This window comes from Oryctolagus cuniculus, chromosome 1, assembly GCF_964237555.1.
Source record: "Oryctolagus cuniculus chromosome 1, mOryCun1.1, whole genome shotgun sequence".
Classification (NCBI taxonomy): domain Eukaryota; kingdom Metazoa; phylum Chordata; class Mammalia; order Lagomorpha; family Leporidae; genus Oryctolagus; species Oryctolagus cuniculus.
This window is the reverse complement of record NC_091432.1, coordinates 19,966,210-19,983,353: the sequence shown is the minus strand read 5'-3', so window position 1 is coordinate 19,983,353 and position 17,144 is coordinate 19,966,210. Positions and strand designations below refer to the sequence as shown.

Here is a 17,144-nt window from a genome sequence, read left to right as displayed (position 1 = left end):
AATGCCCTATTTCTAAAACTTTTCTAGAGACACAAAACTATCACAAACTTGCTTTTGAAAATTAATGAGACGCTTAGTACTTCTGAAAGTGTTTGACAGAGAAATGTTTACATTTACATTTTGAAGATGGATCGTTAGATCTGGGAATTCTATTACATTCTTCACCCTAGGCTTGATGTATGAAACGGAAGGATTTTTTCCATGAATATTTTTCTTTCTTTCTTTCTTTTTTTTTTTTTTTTTTTTGATAGGCAGAGTGGATAGTGAGAGAGACAGAGAGAAAGGTCTTCCTTTTGCCGTTGGTTCACCCTCCAATGGCCACCACGGTTGGTGCGCTGCGGCCGGCGCACCGCGCTGATCCAAAGGCAGGAGCCAGGTGCTTCTCCTGGTCTCCCATGGGGTGCAGGGCCCAAGCACTTGGGCCATCCTTCACTGCCTACCCAGGCCACAGCAGAGAGCTGGCCTGGAAGAGGGGCAACTGGGAAAGAATCCGGCGCCCCGACCGGGACTAGAACCCAGTATGCCAGCGCCGCTAGGTGGAGGATTAGCCTATTGAGCCGTGGCGCCGGCCTCCATGAATATTTTTCCTTTGCTTAATAACACTACTGGTTATTTTTATGACACTTACCACCAAATTATTATTTTTTAAAAAATCTTTTTTCTTAATCCAAAAATTAGATGTGTACTTGCGACTACACGGCCTAAGCTTTTTAAAAAGCCAGCATCAAAGACATCGATTTAACACTTTCTTGCGGCACACTGTACGCTGCAGCATTCAGCAGAACGATGTCAAATGACCATAGGCTCAAAGATAAAGCCGTCCTGTTCCTTCAGGAAACAGCTCCTAGAAATGCAGGCTTCTCCATGGCCAGGTTCAGTGATGGTCAGATTCCCCTCTGCCTGATAATGCATGTTTTTCATTTCCCAATCAATAGAATTTCTTACACTAAATGCTTGTTTTTCAGCCTTAAAAGTTGCAGACAAATTAAAATTCCACTTTCAGTGACCATGCTAAGACTCCAGCGAAAGCTAGTTTACCTGTCTGGGATACGTCTCTTCGGCTCATTGTGGGACCATCTGTTTGTGTGCTGCTTGTCTCATGGTGCAAATCAACCTGCTGCTGGCCAGACCTGCCTCATGCTGCAAACGCACTCTGCAGTTTCAGCCTCCCTCCCCTGCAATAGGTGCTCTTATCAGAATCTAAAACTACCACTTCAATCAACTAGAGTCAGACCTTATTCTACTGCTCTTGTATAAAAAAAAAAAAAAAAAGCTCCACCACAAGCCACGTGCAAACAGGTCATCTCTAAACCCGGGGCTTGGGAGAAGGTGGCAGCACAGAGCTGCTCCTACCAACACATGTTAGTACCATCAGCAATCAGCCTGCTACCCAGGAATATCCCCGGGGTACTGTGGAAAGAAGCTAAAAAGATTACTGAATCCCAGTGGACAACAGGATGAACTGCAAATATAAACCGTTCTGGTCTTCTCTGTTTTAAAAATTGGTAACTAATTCATAGCTGGGTCTTCCATCTGTGTTAATAGCATTCAAATTTAAATCAGTATTAGAAAAGGTTCTTAAACCATCCTTTGAATCATCCATAACTACCCATTTGCTCACTACTTTGCATACACTCTACAAATCACTCTCTCCTCACATATATGAAAGGGTGTTAGGTGTCGCTCCCCCTCTTTGTGGAGGAACGACACTAGACCCTGCGCTGTTCTTTTGTCTGCTCGGCCCTTCCCGGTTTAGCTGCTGGTTCTTCCCAGGTTGGCTACCGTCCCTTCCACCTCCGTGGAAGGGCGGTTCCCCCTGCCACTTTCCCCACTTCCACGGGGGAGCAGCACACCGCCGGCCGGCTCTCTCGGGGGCTGCTCAGATGTTCCTCAGGTGTTCCTGGTGCATGTTGTCTCTCTCCTCCTTTATAGTCCTCTTCCACCAATCCCAACTCTGCTACCCACACGCCGAGCACGCTGCTCTCCTCCAATCAGGAGCAGGTCCTGCAGCTTGTTGGTTGAACTGGAGGCAGCTGTGTAGAAGCTGTTTCCTCCTCTCCCAGCGCCATATTGTGGGAGAGCAGATGCATAGAATAAGTCTTAATTCCAGTAACAGTCTAGTCCGAGTTGCTCCCCACAGTTAGGATGCTGAAGTGTGGTGGGCAGAATAGGTATATTTAATAAATACGCCTATCAAGTATACAGCATTATAGTGGATGTTGTCATATAATATCAAAAAGAAGTTTATATTCCTATTCTCTAAGTTTATATACCAGGGCTGGTGCTGTGGCATAGCAGGTAAAGCTGCTGCTTGCAGTGCTGGCAACCCATATGGGCACCGGTTCTAATCCTGGCTATTCCTCTTCCAATCCAGCTCCCTGCTGAGACACCTGGAAAAGCAGCAGAAGATGGTCTAAGTCCTTGGGCACCTGCACCCATGTGGGAGACCCAGAAGCTCCTGGTTCCTGGCTTCAGATCGGCCCAGCTTCAGCCACTGAGGCCATTTGGGAAGTGAACCAGTGAGTGGAAGACTCTCTCTCTCCCTCTCTGTCTCTGCCTCTGCCTCTCTATAAAAAAGCTTTTCAAATAAATAAATGATTTTTTAAAAAAGAACTTTATATACTTAAGTCAGGAGACAGAAGATGTATATGCAAAAGTACTATTACACTTTTTTAAAAAAGATTTTATTTACTTGAGAGGTAGAGTTACAGACAGTGAGAAGGAGAAACAGAGGGAGAGGTCTTCCATCCACTGGTTCACTCCCCAGATGGCCACAACGGCCGCAGCTGAGCCGATCCAAAACCAGGAGCCTTGGGCCATCTTCTACTGCTTTCTCAGGCCACAGCAGAGAGCTGGATCAGAAGAGGAGCAGCCGGGACTAGAACTGGTACCCATACGGGATGCTGGTGCTGCAGGCGGAGGATTAACCTACTGCACCACAGTACTAGCCCTGAACTATTACACTTACAGAGTATTAACAGGCAAAAATATTGGAATATTTAACAACTCTGTAAACAGAGGGGAGAGCAGGAAACAGAGAGCAGGGCCACAAATGGAAGAGAAGATGACAACTGAGGACAGCCTACATTTTCAGCAATGCTAACCCCAAGGAAAATTTGAGATTAAAAAAGATGAATTATCAATAATGATGCAAATTATTACTTTATAGAAATGGAATAAGGCAAGTTTCCATTTCAGTAGTTAATTTTGTTTCCTAAGTAACTTAAAATGTACCCAGTAAGAAAGCACTGGGCTTTCACTGGGCTCTGTCCCTTATGTTGCAAAGGCCTGTTCTAGGCTGAGTGTTTGGCCTAGCAGTTATGATGCTGGTTAGGAGTCCCACATAACACATCAGTGCTTGGGTCTGATTCCCAGCTCTGGCTCTCAATTCCAGTTTCCTGTTGACACAGACTCTGGGAGGCAGCAGTGACACTCAAATAGTTGGGTCCCTGCAACCCACATGGAGACCTGGATTGAGTTCCCAAGTCCCCATTACAGCCACTGGAAGCACCTGGGAAGTGACCCAGTGGATAAGAGGTCTGTCTCTTGAGAACAAACTGTTCTTTGAGATTAGACTGTAATATTAATCTACCTTATTTCTAATAAACATGTCAAAATGCAAGCTTGAGAGGGCAATTTTTAAGTAGATCCATAGAAGAACAAATAATTTATAACTTATAGGGAGTTACTGGACTGACAGAAAGAGAAAGAACTTTGCTGATAATGTGTACAAGAAGACACAGATCTGAAAAGATCAAATATGCTTTTTACTTGGTGATAGACGAGACAACAGCACCTACACGAGAATTTTTTGATTTTGGTGGGTAAGAAATGCATTAGGTATGTATGTATGTATGTATTTGAAAGTCAGAGTTACAGAAAGAGAGGGAGAGACAAAGAGAGGTCTTCTATCCACTGGTTCATTTTCCAGGTGGTAGCTATGGTCAGAAGCTTCTTCTGAGTCTCCCACATGGGCAGCAGGAGACCAAGCACTTGGGCCATCCTCCACTGCTTTTCCCAGGCCACTAGCAGAGAGCTGGATGGGAAGAGGAACAGCCGGGACCCGAACTGGTACCATATGGGATGCTGACATCGCAGGATACGGATTCACCCACTGTGCTACAGCAGCAGCCTCCACTAGGTTTCATTTTGTTCAAGCCCTAGTGTTTCCAACAGACACAGATACCTTAACTCCTCCCCTGAGGCTGAGTCATAGCCCTCTCTGCTAAGGGAAAATCACAATCTGCTGCAAGGCTGACAGAAATATGACATTCAAAAAACACTAGCAACAGTTCCAGGCTTTTTTTCTTTCTCTTTTAAAGTTAATTTATTTGAAAGGCAGTGACAGAGAGACAGAGACAGAGACCTTCCATCAGATGGCTTACTCCCTGAACAGCTGCAATGGCCAGGATTGGGTCAGGCCAAAGCCAGGAGCCAGGAGCTTTACCTGGGTCTCCCACATGGGTGCATGGGCCCAAACACTTGGGCCATCCTCCACTGCTTTTCTAGGCCATTAACAAAGAGCAGGATCTGAAGTGGAACAGCCAGGACTCAAACTGGCATTCCAATATGGGATGCCAATGTTGCACCCAGGTGGTGGCTTAACCCACCACAGTCTTTTTTTTTTTTTTTTTTGACAGGCAGAGTGGACAGTGAGAGAGAGGGAGACAGAGAGAAAGGTCTTCCTTTACCATTGGTTCACCCTCCAATGGCCGCTGCGGCTGGCGTGCTGCGGCCAGCGTGCTGCGACCGGCGCACTGCGCTGATCCGAAGCCAGGAGCCAGGTGCTTCTCCTGGTCTCCCATGAGGGTGCAGGGCCCAAGCACTTGGGCCATCCTCCACTCACTCCCAGGCCACAGCAGAGAGCTGGACTGGAAGAGGAGCAACCGGGACAGAATCCAGTGCCCCGACCAGGACTAGAACCCGGTGTGCTGGCGCCACAAGGCAGAGGATTAGCCTATTGAGCTGCGGCGCCGGCCAACAGTCTTTTTTTTTAACCTAGTCTTTTACTTTATTATTATTATTTTTTATTTGGGAGGCAGAAAGACACACACACACACACACACACACGGGTGAGGGGGAGATTCCTTCCCAAATACCCAAAATGGCCCAGGCCAGGTTGAGAGTCTGGTCTCCCACACAGGTGGCAGGAACTCAGTGACTTGGACCCTCACCACTGCTTCCCGGAGTCTGCACTGGCAGGAAGCTGGAGTCAGAAACAAGAACTTGGAACTGAACCCAGGCACCCAGATACAGGTGGGCTAAACACTCACGCCAACATCTCGAGTCTCTTAAAACAATGACAAATGGAAACAATGATCTTGGAGAGATTCTAGTTTTTAAATTAAACTGGAAAATTGAGGTTTGTATATTAATCCTCTCAAGTGCTTGATACTTGAAAAATAAAACAAAAAGCATCAAATTAAAGTGAAGGCAGCAAAATGTAAAGAAAGTGACATATTTTAGTATGAAGAAACCGCTAAATCATTTGCCATACTATGCTACGAAGATAAGATAAATCATTCACTTCCACATTACATGCCAAGGACTATAGTGCTATTAGGAAAACATATTCTCTCACCTTTAGCTCTAACAGCAGCTAAACCTTATCTCTTACTCATACTCCGTCAGGACTTGCATCCTCTCTCTCTGAGACATGACAACACACACGACACCTCTGAGCCCACTGCTGAAATGACCGTCAGTTAGCTGAGATAGGGGAGACTAAAGATGAGTAAGTACACTATTACCAGAAACTAGGTAACAGACCGTGGATGTTAATGACTTTATAATGTGTTCCTTCTGAAAAACAGTGAAGAGATTTTTAAAATGACCAAATACCCACTGAATAATTGCCTACTGAATACTATCCCTCTGAGGTGTTCCTATTAGGATTTAAACATATGTCAGTTTCTCACTCTGTCTCACATTCTGCTGCCATTGTTCATGTTGTTTTCTATATTAAAAATTTAGGTTAAAAGTTTCAGGAATCTAGGTTAAAATAAGACTTTGACACTTCGCGCTTTGAGTAATGTCACATCAATAGCTGAACAAATCGTGACCATAAGACTGAGATACTTCACTAATGCAGCTGAAACGCAGCAATACACTGAAACGTCACAGGAGTCTAAAGAGAGAAAGAAACGTGAGCCCTGTACAGTTCTAGTACAGAATCTGGACAGAATGTAAACTGAAAAACATCAAGGTCAAGTCAAGGCTTCTGTGATCACAGGGTGACAGGAAAAGGGGCTCTCAGATGTCCTGTCACCAGGTCCAATGACAGACTGTTAGATAATGCCATATTGGCAAAATTCTATTCTAATAAACTATTTCCATCTGTGTAACCAGTGAGCCTGTAGGTTCTAGTGAGACAAAACCACACTGATCTGACTTAGGGAATAAGAAACAAGACTAGTACTGGAATTCCAAGTTGTGGCGACTAATTGGTGCTTCTGCCACATGTACCAGAGCTTCAGTGAGACCAGCTACTCACACAGGGAAGAAAACAAAAACACGGCTTGCTAACGCTGCAGGTTTGGGTAAGCGCAGTGCAGAAAGAGAATTAATTCCATTCTCCTAACTCCAGCTTACATTTTAAAAATTCCCTCAGTATCTTGCCAGATTTTTAAGAGACGGCTACACACATCAGAGTTAACTGGTATGATAGGCCATGGGAGAATAAAGCCAATAAGAAATCTTTCTGCTCTGCACTTCACAGGGCTGTCACTCGTACTAGAAAAACGTCACTTTGAAGCCCTGTTTGCATTCCATTTTTAACTAGAGGGAAGAGGATGGAGGTCTTTGGTTTCTATGACAACCCAGATGGGCCATAATACAAGATACTTACAAATGTTCAATTGCAGGGATGCCAAATCAAATTAAGGCAGAGTTAGCACTACTTCATAAAAACTAGATGGGGAGAAAACAAAATACTCAAGGCAGAATGATGCCATTTCTAGAAGTGGTTCTGAAGGATGAGAAAATATAAGGAACAGAGTGACTATTTTTAGTAAAAACAAATAAAACAGTAGAACTAATATATAAAAATAAAGCACCAATTTATATGAGTAAATGCTTTCATTAAAATCTGACTATTGGAAAATTACTACCTCACTTAATGGTTAAAAAAGTCCTTCTCAAATAACATGAATTTCATTAGTGATTTAAATCATTACAATCTGGCACACGGGGCCGGGTTTTAATGGGAAGTTGAGTGACTTTTTCCCGTGCTCCATCTTCCTGCTCTGTTTCTGTAGCTGTCTGTCCTAACTGGGCCACGCAAACCTGTAAATTCCTGGAATGGCTAAGGCTCAGGAAGCAACTCATTTGTAACTTGTGCTTGTTACAACCTGTGAAGATGTTAAGTTTGCAACAGTAATTTACTGCATCTCTTTCTAGTTATAAATGATGATTTGTGTGAGAACAACACCCAGCAAATAACTCTAGCTTTTAAAACACAATCTTGGGGGTGAGGGCTGGGGAGGGACTACTCACATATGGTCCTCTTTAGTTGAAGGGGAAAACCACTTTATACTCAAACTCAAAAATAATAACTTAATAAGGGAATTGGTTTAGATCACAGATCTTACCACTGGGGAAAAAGGTGTCTCATCCCCTTAATAATATTAAAGGGACCAACCCTCCCAAAATGTACATGTATGCAACATACATACACACACACACACACACACACACACGCATTCTGCACATATTTCAGGGAATTTCGAGACAATCTTCCTTAGTTTACATACTTACTCAAATTCCTTATTTGTAATAATGAAAAATGTTAGTCCCCAAACAAAGCAAGTATCATTTAATTTCTTTTTAGTTAATTTCTTTTTAAAGATTTATTTATCTCACAGGCAGAGTAGCAGAGAAAGAGATCTTCCCTCTGTTAGTTCATTCCTCAAATGGCCCTAAGGTCAGGGCTGGGCCAGGCCAAAACCAGGAATGGGGGACTCCACCTGCGCCTCTCAGGTGGGTGGCAGGCTCCCAAGCACCTGGGCCATCCTCCACTACCTTCCCAGTTGCACTGGCAGGGAGCTGGATTGGAAGCGGAGCAGCTGGGACTTGAACCAGCATTCTGAAATGGGATGCCAGTGTCACAAACAGTGGCTTAACCCGCTGTACCAGCCAGCCCCCACCTGATGTTTTTAACATTAAGTAGACTGGGGGTACCTTTTCATTTAAAATATAGTTCAAATAAAATTAATCAAGTGGATACATCTGTTACATAAATTTTGCTGAAAATTAAGTATGATGATTTCCAACTCTTTTGGGCTTAGCACATCAGGTAAGTTTGTTTCTGTGCCTCTTCTTCTGCCCTACATAGCACAAACCCATTTTAAATCATTTTGAGACCTGAGACTGAAAAACAAGAAAGACAGTTTCTTCAACAGGACCTTTTTAAAACGCAAGCTATTTCTTGGCTTGAAAAGAAAATCTGTTCACGAAGATTTCCATCTCTAAACAAAAATGGCCTTGAAAACGTCCTGGCCACACGGGACAGAGAAGCAAGCGCGGGCTCAGGCTACAAGGTTGTGAAATGCACATGCTGCTTTTCTTCTGCTCACTCAGCTCCTCAGCGTTAGCGTCTCCTGTTACAAAATGAGGGTCCTAAATTCCCTCCCGCATACCCCACTAAAAGGAAAAAAAAGATAAACCTTTCATAAAATTCAAGAGTTTGAGAAACGGCTGTGGTTCTCACCAGGAGGAAGACTAGCACTCACACAAGATTAAAAATAAGAATGATCTATTACGTAGAACAGGGGCAAAGACGGAAGGCTGAGCGCGGCTCAGCACACCGCCGAGCACGAGACACTTAATCTGAGTGGTTCTGGCAAGGCCATGCACGCAGGCCCAGGCAAGTGCCCTTAAAAGCTTCCTTAGACTGCAGACATTTGCCCTTCATCAACTGCTTCCTATGCCAGGATTTCCTTTTTGAGTGTTGCAACCCAATATCCTTCACCCAGGCAACCACAGCCTATTTTGGAAAGGTTCCCTATTTCAGAAGTCCCAGTTCTGTTTCCATTTAGAAATGTATCTTTATGAAAATATGTATCATCCCCAGAACAAAATGCTTTGATATATTAAGTTTCAGCTGTAAATGATATTTTTAGAAAAGTGGTAATTTCAGAATCTCTGCATCAAAATTACAGAGTTGTGTTTCTTTAATGGATCCACAAAGCAGAGAATTTAAAAAGATACACCAATGAATAAAAATCTCTCTTCTTTTTTCTCTATCCCATTATATTTTAAAATAACTGAATTTATTTTCCTTAAATGTTTTAAATCATCAAATTATGCACACAGGTAAGCTATTTCATCTGATATTCATCTTCATAAAATCAAATAACAGTGAAAAAGAAGAACTCTTAACAACAGTCAATTTTCTAAGAAATGATCTGACACTATGGATGATATTTCTGTATAACTAAACAGAATAGATCTGAGATGTCTTGGACATAGTAAAAATTTTTACTTTTGGTCAAAAGAAAAAGATTTTACTTTAAAAATAAATCTATCTCTTAATACCATTTTCCAAAAACCTTTTTGAAAACAGAAAACACTTACATAGGTAAACATTCACTTATGTATTTGAAAGGCAGGGTTAGAGAGCAGGAGAACTATAGAGAGCCAGAGAGCTGGAGCTCTTCCATCTGCTGGATCACCCAAATGCCCACAGCAGCTGAGCTGGGCCCGGAGCCAGGAATTCCATCCAGGTCTCCCACAGGGGTGGCAGCAACTCAAGTATTCAAGGCATCCCCTGGCGCCTCCCAAGTGCATCAGCAGGAAGCAGGATCGGAAGTATAGACAGCACTTCCATATGGAACGTGGGTGTCCTAAGTGGGAGTTTACTCTGCCGCGCCAACATCCATCATTTCTAATATGAAATAAGGGACACTGAGGAGTAGGGACCGAGAGAAAAATCCTTGTTCTAAGATCATTTAAAATTGGTTTAAATTATCTTTTTATTTATCTGAAAGGCCGAGAGCTCCCACTCTCTGGTTCACTCCAAATGCCCACAATGGCTGGGGCTAGGCTGACGCCAGAGCCGGGGTCAGGATCACAATCCAGGTCTCTCACATGGGTGGAAGAACCAATTACTTGAGCCTTCCCTGCTGTCTCCCAGGGTCTACACTGAAGGGAAGCTAGAATCAGCAGCTGGGGCCAGGAATTGAAACCTGGTACTCCACTGTGGGACACAGGCATCTGAATTAACTAGGCTAAACACCCTCTCCTAAGATTATTATTACTATTTTTTGGACGGCAGAGTGGACAGTGAGAGAGAGAGACAGAGAGAAAGGTCTTCCTTTTCCGTTGGTTCACCCCCCAATGGCCGCTGCGGCTGGCACGCTGTGGCCAGCGCACTGCGCTGATCCGAAGCCAGGAGCCAGGTGCTTCTCCTGGTCTCCCATGCGGGTGCAGGGCCCAAGCACTTGGGCCACAGCAGAGAGCTGGACTGGAAGAGGAGCAACCGGGACAGAATCCAGTGCCCCGACTGGGACTAGAACCCGGGGTGCCGGCACCGCAGGCAGAGGATTAGCCTATTGAGCCACGGTGCCAGCCTCCTAAGATTATTTTTAAAACTATTGAAAGTGGCCAGCGCTATGGCATAGCAGATAAAGCCACTGCCTGAAGTGCCGGCATCCCATATGGGTGCCAGTTTGTGTCCTGGCTGTTTCACTTCTGATCCAGCTCCCTGCTAATGGCCTGAGAAAAGCAGCAGAAGATGGCCCAAGTGCTAGGGCCCCTGCTACCCATGTGAAAGACCTGGAAGAAATCTGGGCTCTTGGCTTTGGCCATTGTGGCCACCTAGGGAGTGAACCAGTGGATGGAAGATCTCCCTCTGTCTCTCCTTTTTCTGTAACTTTTTCAAATAAATCTTAAAATTTATTTTTAAGGAATACAAATTTCATAAGTACAACTTTAGGAATATAGTTATTCTTCCCACCATACCCGCCCTCCCATCCACACACCTACCCTTCATCCTCCTCCCTCTCCCCTTGCCAGTCCTATTCTCCACTAAGATTCATTTTTTTTTTTCTTCATTTATTTGAAAGACAGAGTTACAGAGACAGGTAGAGACAGAGAGAAGTCTTTCATCCACTGGTTCACTCCCCAGATGGCTGAAACGGCCGGAGCCGTGCCGATCAGAAGTCAGCAGCCAGGAGCTTCCTCTGGGTCTCTCATGTGGGTGCAGGGGCCCACGGACCTGGGCCATCCTCCACTGTTTGCCCAGGCCACAGCAGAAAGCTGGATCGGAAGTGGAGCAGCCGGGACTAGAACTGGCGCCCATATGGGATGTTGGCACTTCAGGCCAGGGCTTTAACCCACTGCACCACAGCGCCGGCCCCAAGACTCATTTTCAATTAACTTTGTACACCTAAGACCAACTCTATACTAAGTAAAGATTTCAACAATTTTTACACACACACATGCAAAACTGTTTGAGAACTAGTTTTACAGTTAACTCTCATAATGCAACTTATTGAGGACAGAGGTCCTGCATGGGGACTTAGTGCACAGTGACTCCTGTTGTTAATTTAACAATTAACACTCTTATGTATAACATCAGTGATCACCCAAGGCTCTTGACATGAGCTGCCTAGGCTGTAGAAGCCTTTTGAGTCCACATACTCTCTGTCAGTATTTGGTTAAGGCCATAAGCGAAGTAGAAGTTCTCTCCTCCCTTTAGAGAAAAGTACACCCTTCTTTGATGGTCACTTCTTTCTGCTGGGGTCTCACTCACAGAGATCCTTGATGTAGAACATTTTTTTGTCACAGTGTCTTGGTTTTCCATGCCTGAAATGCTCTAGTGGGCTTTTCAGCCATACCAGGAACTTTTAAGGGCTGATTCTCAGGTCAGAGTGTTACTTAAAGCAATTGTCATTCTATGAGTCTGTTGTGTGAATTGCTTCCCATGTTGGAATATTCTCTCCTTTTTAATTCTATCTATTATTATTACCAGACATTTGATCCTATTTATAGAATCACTTTTTTTTTTAAAGACTTACTTATTTATTTGAAAGTCAGAGTTACACAGAGAGAGGAGAGGCAGAGAGAAAGAGAGGTCTTCCATCCAATAGTTCACTCCCCAGTTGGCCACAACGGCTGGAGCTGTGCCGATCCAAAGCCAGGAGGCAGGAGCCTCGTCCAGGTCTCCCGTGTGGGTGCAGGGGCCCAAGGACTTGGGCCATCTTCCACTGCTTTCCCAGGCCATAGCAGAGAGCTGGATCAGAAGTAGAGCAGCTGGGTCTTGAACCAGCACCCAGCGCATATGGGATGCCGGTGCTTCAAGCCAGGGCGTTAACCCATTGTGCCACAGTGCCGGCCCCTATATGATCACTTTAACACTTACTCCTATCTATATGTTCACATTTATTTATTTATTTAAATTTTTTTGACAGGCAGATTCAGACAGTGAGAGAGAAAGAGAGAGAGACAGAGAGAAAGGTCTTCCTTTTTCCATTGGTTCACTCCTCAAGTGGCTGCTGTGGCCGATCCAAAGCCAGGAGCCAGGTGCTTCCTCCTGGTCTTCCCATGCGGGTGCAGGGCCCAAGCACTTGGGCCATCCTCCACTGCCTTCCCAGGCCACAGCAGAGAGCTAGACTGGAAGAGGAGCAACCAGGACAGGACCAGTGCCCCAACCGGGACTAGAACTTGGGGTGCCGGCGCCGCAGGAGGAGGATTAGCCTAGTGAGCTGCAGCACCAGCTTATATGTTCACTTTTAACACTTAGTATGATCACTTTAACAATTAAGATGGATCTTTACCACCAAGTTTAATGGGATTTGGAGTCCCACGACAAGTTTTTAAACCATGCCCTTAGAAGGCCGTAGGAATGTATACGGAACCATATAGCTTTACAGTTACAAACTTCCTCCTCCCTCTCTTATTCCCACTCTTATTTTTTACTGAGATCTATTTTCAATTGACTTTATACACATATGATTAACTCTTTGTTAAGCAAAGAGTTCAACAAATAGTATGAAGAAAAAAAACCGAAAAAACAAAACAGAGCTGTTCCGACAGTCCAGGCAAGGGCAGCTCAAGTCTTCCTTTCTCAAAATGTCAATTTCACTACTTCATGCTTCCTTTTGGGTGCTCTATTAGTTCTCACAGATCAGGGAGAACATATGGTATTTGTCCCTTTGGGACTGGCTTATTTCACTAAGTATGATGTTTTCCAGATTCATCCATTTTGTTGCAAATGACTGAATCTCACTTTTTTTAACCACTGTGTAGTATTCTATAGTGTACATATCACATAATTTCTTTATCCAGTTTTAAGCTGACAGTCATTTGGGTTGATTCCATTATCTTAGCTATTGTGAATTGAGCTGCAATAAACATGGGGGTGCAGGTAACTCTTTCATACGCTGATTTCGTTTCCCTTGGGTAAATTCCCAGGAGTGGGATGGCTGGGTTATATGGTAGGTCTCTATTCAGATTTCTGAGGTTTCTCCATACTGTCTTCCACAGTGGCTTTACCAGTTTATATTTCCACCAACAGTGGATTAGGGTACCTTTTACCCCCACATCCTGGCCAGCATTTGTTGTTTGTTGATTTCTGTACGCAAGCCATTCTAACTGGGGTGAGGTGAAACCTCACTGAGGTTTTGATTTGCATTTCCCTGATGGCTAGTGGAAAAGAAAGAAAGAAAGAAAGAAAGAAAAAACAAACTATTTAGGGGCCAGCACTGTGGCATTGTAGGCTAACCCTCTACCTGCCACACAGGCATGCCATTTGGTCACCTGTTCATGTCCCTACTGCTCCTCTTCTGACTCAGTTCTCTGCTGTGGTCTGGGAAAGCAGTGAAGGATGGCCCAAGCGCTTGGGCCCCTACACCCACGTGGGAGACCTGATAAAGCTCCTGGCTCCTGACACCTGGCTTCACATCGGCCCAGCTCTGGCTGTCGTGGCCATTTGGGGAGTAAAACAGAGGATGCAAGACCTTTCTCTCTGTCTCTCCCTCTGACTGTACTCTATCTCTCAAATAAATAAATAAATCTCTTAAAAGACTACTTAGATCATGTAAATGATGACATTTCATGAACTCCACCATTTGATCAGTGACTATAATAGAATATCCCATAGCCTTTTCTCCAACATAACAGTTTTCAAGAACTGTGCTCCTCTGACCTCTTAACCAACAGAAACTCATTTACTTTCATACCGGTTTGCACAGCACGGAAGTATTTACTTGGTACAGCATTTACACCTGCACTGTGAGTGCTAGCTCCTGCCGGTACTGGACAGCTTCTCGTTAACCTGTCTCTTCAGGACCAAGGGGGCCACCACCCAAGGAGCTGTTTGTACATGGAGTTAATGCCCCCTGAGAAGATGACCTGCTCTCCTCTATCATTCACTGAACACCTCCACTACTTGCACTCAACATTACTCACTCTTTTATCTAGAAGAAGAAACAGAGAGAAGGAGATGAACTCAAGCACTGTGCAACAATTACTGTTTCCATTTAAAGCAGCATTTCTCTCTCATCACACAGTCTCTGAATGTAGAAGATGAGTGTGCTTAGATTTTATTTTTCTATTTTTTTAATTTATTTATTCGAAAGTCAGAGTTACACAGTTTTTAAAAAATTTTTTTTAAGATTTATTTAATTTATTTGAAAGACAGAATTACAGAGAGAGATAGAGACAGAGAGCAAGGTCTTCCACCTGCTGGTTCACTCTCCAGATGGCTGCAATGGCCGGAGCTGCGCTGATCCGAAGCCAGGAGCCAGGAGCTTCTTCCTGGTCTCCCACACAGGTGCAGGGACCCAAGCACGTGGGCCATCTTCTACTGCTTTCCCAGGCCATAGTAGAGAGCTGGATCGGAAGAGGAGCCGCTGGGACTAGAACCGGTGTCTATATGAGATGCTGGTGCATCAGGCCAGGGCGTTAACCTGCTGTGCCACAGCACCGGCCCCATGTGCTTAGATTTTTTTTTTTTTTTTTTTTTGACAGGCAGAATTAGACAGTGAGAGAGAGAGAGAGACAGAGAGAAAGGTCTTCCTTCCGTTGGTTCACCGCCCCCAAAATGGCCACTATGGCCGGCGCAATGCGCCAATTCAAAGCCAGGAGCAGGCCAGCGCCGCGGCTCACTAGGCTAATCCTCCGCCTAGCGGCGCTGGCACACCGGGTTCTAGTCCCGGTCGGGGTGCCGGATTCTGTCCCGGTTGCCCCTCTTCCAGGCCAGCTCTCTGCTGTGGCCAGGGAGTGCAGTGGAGGATGGCCCAGGTGCTTGGGCCCTGCACCCCATGGGAGACCAGGAAAAGCACCTGGCTCCTGGCTCCTGCCATCGGATCAGCGCGGTGCGCCGGCTGCGGCAGCCATTGGAGGGTGAACCAACGGCAAAGGAAGACCTTTCTCTCTGTCTCTCTCTCTCACTGTCCACTCTGCCTGTAAAAAAAAAAAAAAAAAAAAAAAAAAAAAAAAAAAAAAAGGCCAGGAGCCAGGTGCTTCCTCCTGGTCTCCCATGTGGGTGCAGGGTCCAAGCACTTGGGCCATCCTCCACTGCCTTCCCGGGCCACAGCAGAGAGCTGGACTGGAAGAGGAGCAACAGGGACAGAATCCGGCGCCCCGAGCAAGACTAGAACCTGGGGTGCCGGTGCCACAAGCGGAGGATTAGCCTAGTGAGCCGCGAGGCCGGCCCATGTGCTTAGATTTTAACACACACCTATATACACTCATGTGCACTGACAAGTGTGTAAGTTGTGCCTTGGCATGCTCATGTCACAGAAAATCAGGCACAGTATAGTTAGGCCTTGTACATACTAAATCTTAGTTGCTTTTTTTGGTTGAAACTTCCTATGATTATACATAAAATTCTCATTTGAGATATTAACTTGTTTAACAAGCACAGAATGTCCAAACCTTGTTGTTCTGATTTATAAAACAATTATTCTGACTCCACTGGCATGTCTCAGCTTCTTACTACATACCAGTAAATGAAACTATCAGTACTCTTTATACCATGAGACCTGAACTGCCTGCCCCTGCAGTAGTTAAGCAAACACTAAGGGCAGCACCAGCACCAACCATTCGCTCTCCATGAACAAAGAACAAAAGCATAACAGCTGTAGGGCATGCTCGAGGTCCATCATCCTACCAAGTCTGAAGACGTTCTTTACAGCCACAGGAATCTGATCATCAAGGAAGAAACACATCTAATGATATGTGGATGTGCTGAGTCCTTGGGCCCCCGCACCCATGTGGGAGACCTGGAAGAAGCTCCTGGCTTCAGATCAGTGCAGCTCTGGCCATTGCAGCCAACTGGGGAGTGAACCATCAGATGGAAGACCTCGCTCTCTGTCTCTACCTTTCCTGTCTCTGTAACTCTTCGAATAAATAAATAAATCTTTTTTTAAAAAAGAAAATTAATTCTGTTATAAGCTACATGTTTAAAATGTGCTGCTTTGGGATGACATTGTGGTGCAGCAGGTAAAGCCATCACCTGTGACACCAGCATCCCATATGGGTGGCTGGTTCATGCTCTGGCTGCTCCACTTCCAACCCAGCTCCCTGCTAATGGCTTGGAAAAGCAGTGGAAGATGACCCAAGTGCTTGGGCCCCTGCACCCATGTGGGAGACCAAGAAGCTCTGGCTCCTGGCTCAAGCCTGGCCCAGCCCCGGCAGCTTCAGTCATCTGGGGAGTGAACCAGTGGATCAAAGACCTTTCTGTCTCTGTCTCTCTCTCTGCATAACTCTGACTTTCAAATAAAGCAATGAATCTTTTTGTTTTTAAAGAGCCTGCTTCTTATTTTCATTTGTCTTTCAATGTTTACAGAAACCCAAATAAGAATTATGATAATAGGGTAATAAATTATGAGAAAACAGTAAGTTCATAACCTTGCAGCTGGATATACAATTAGGCCAAAGGCTAAGTCAAAGCTAGAATTAACAAACACCTCATAAAATACTGTAGCTCACAGCTTTTTAGTTTAAATAAACCTGCCCTCAGGCCTTATGACCTTCTTAAACTTTCTCTAACCTCCGCAAATCATAAACAGCAAGGAAGCTCAGAGTGTACACACATCCCCTGAAGAGGCGCAAGATCAGCCGCACTGCACAGGCGGCGGGCAGCCTCTGCAAGCAGATCAGGTTATCACTTGGAGAATGCACGCCATCTAGTGGAGTCA

The 17,144-nt window shown here is 44.9% G+C and overlaps 1 protein-coding gene across 34 annotated transcripts in view; it reads right to left on the bottom strand.

Annotated features, from left to right (window-relative positions):
- PHF21A (PHD finger protein 21A) overlaps positions 1 to 17,144 on the bottom strand; it is a 219,553-nt gene that overhangs the window by 61,743 nt on the left and 140,666 nt on the right. The window lies entirely within an intron of this gene.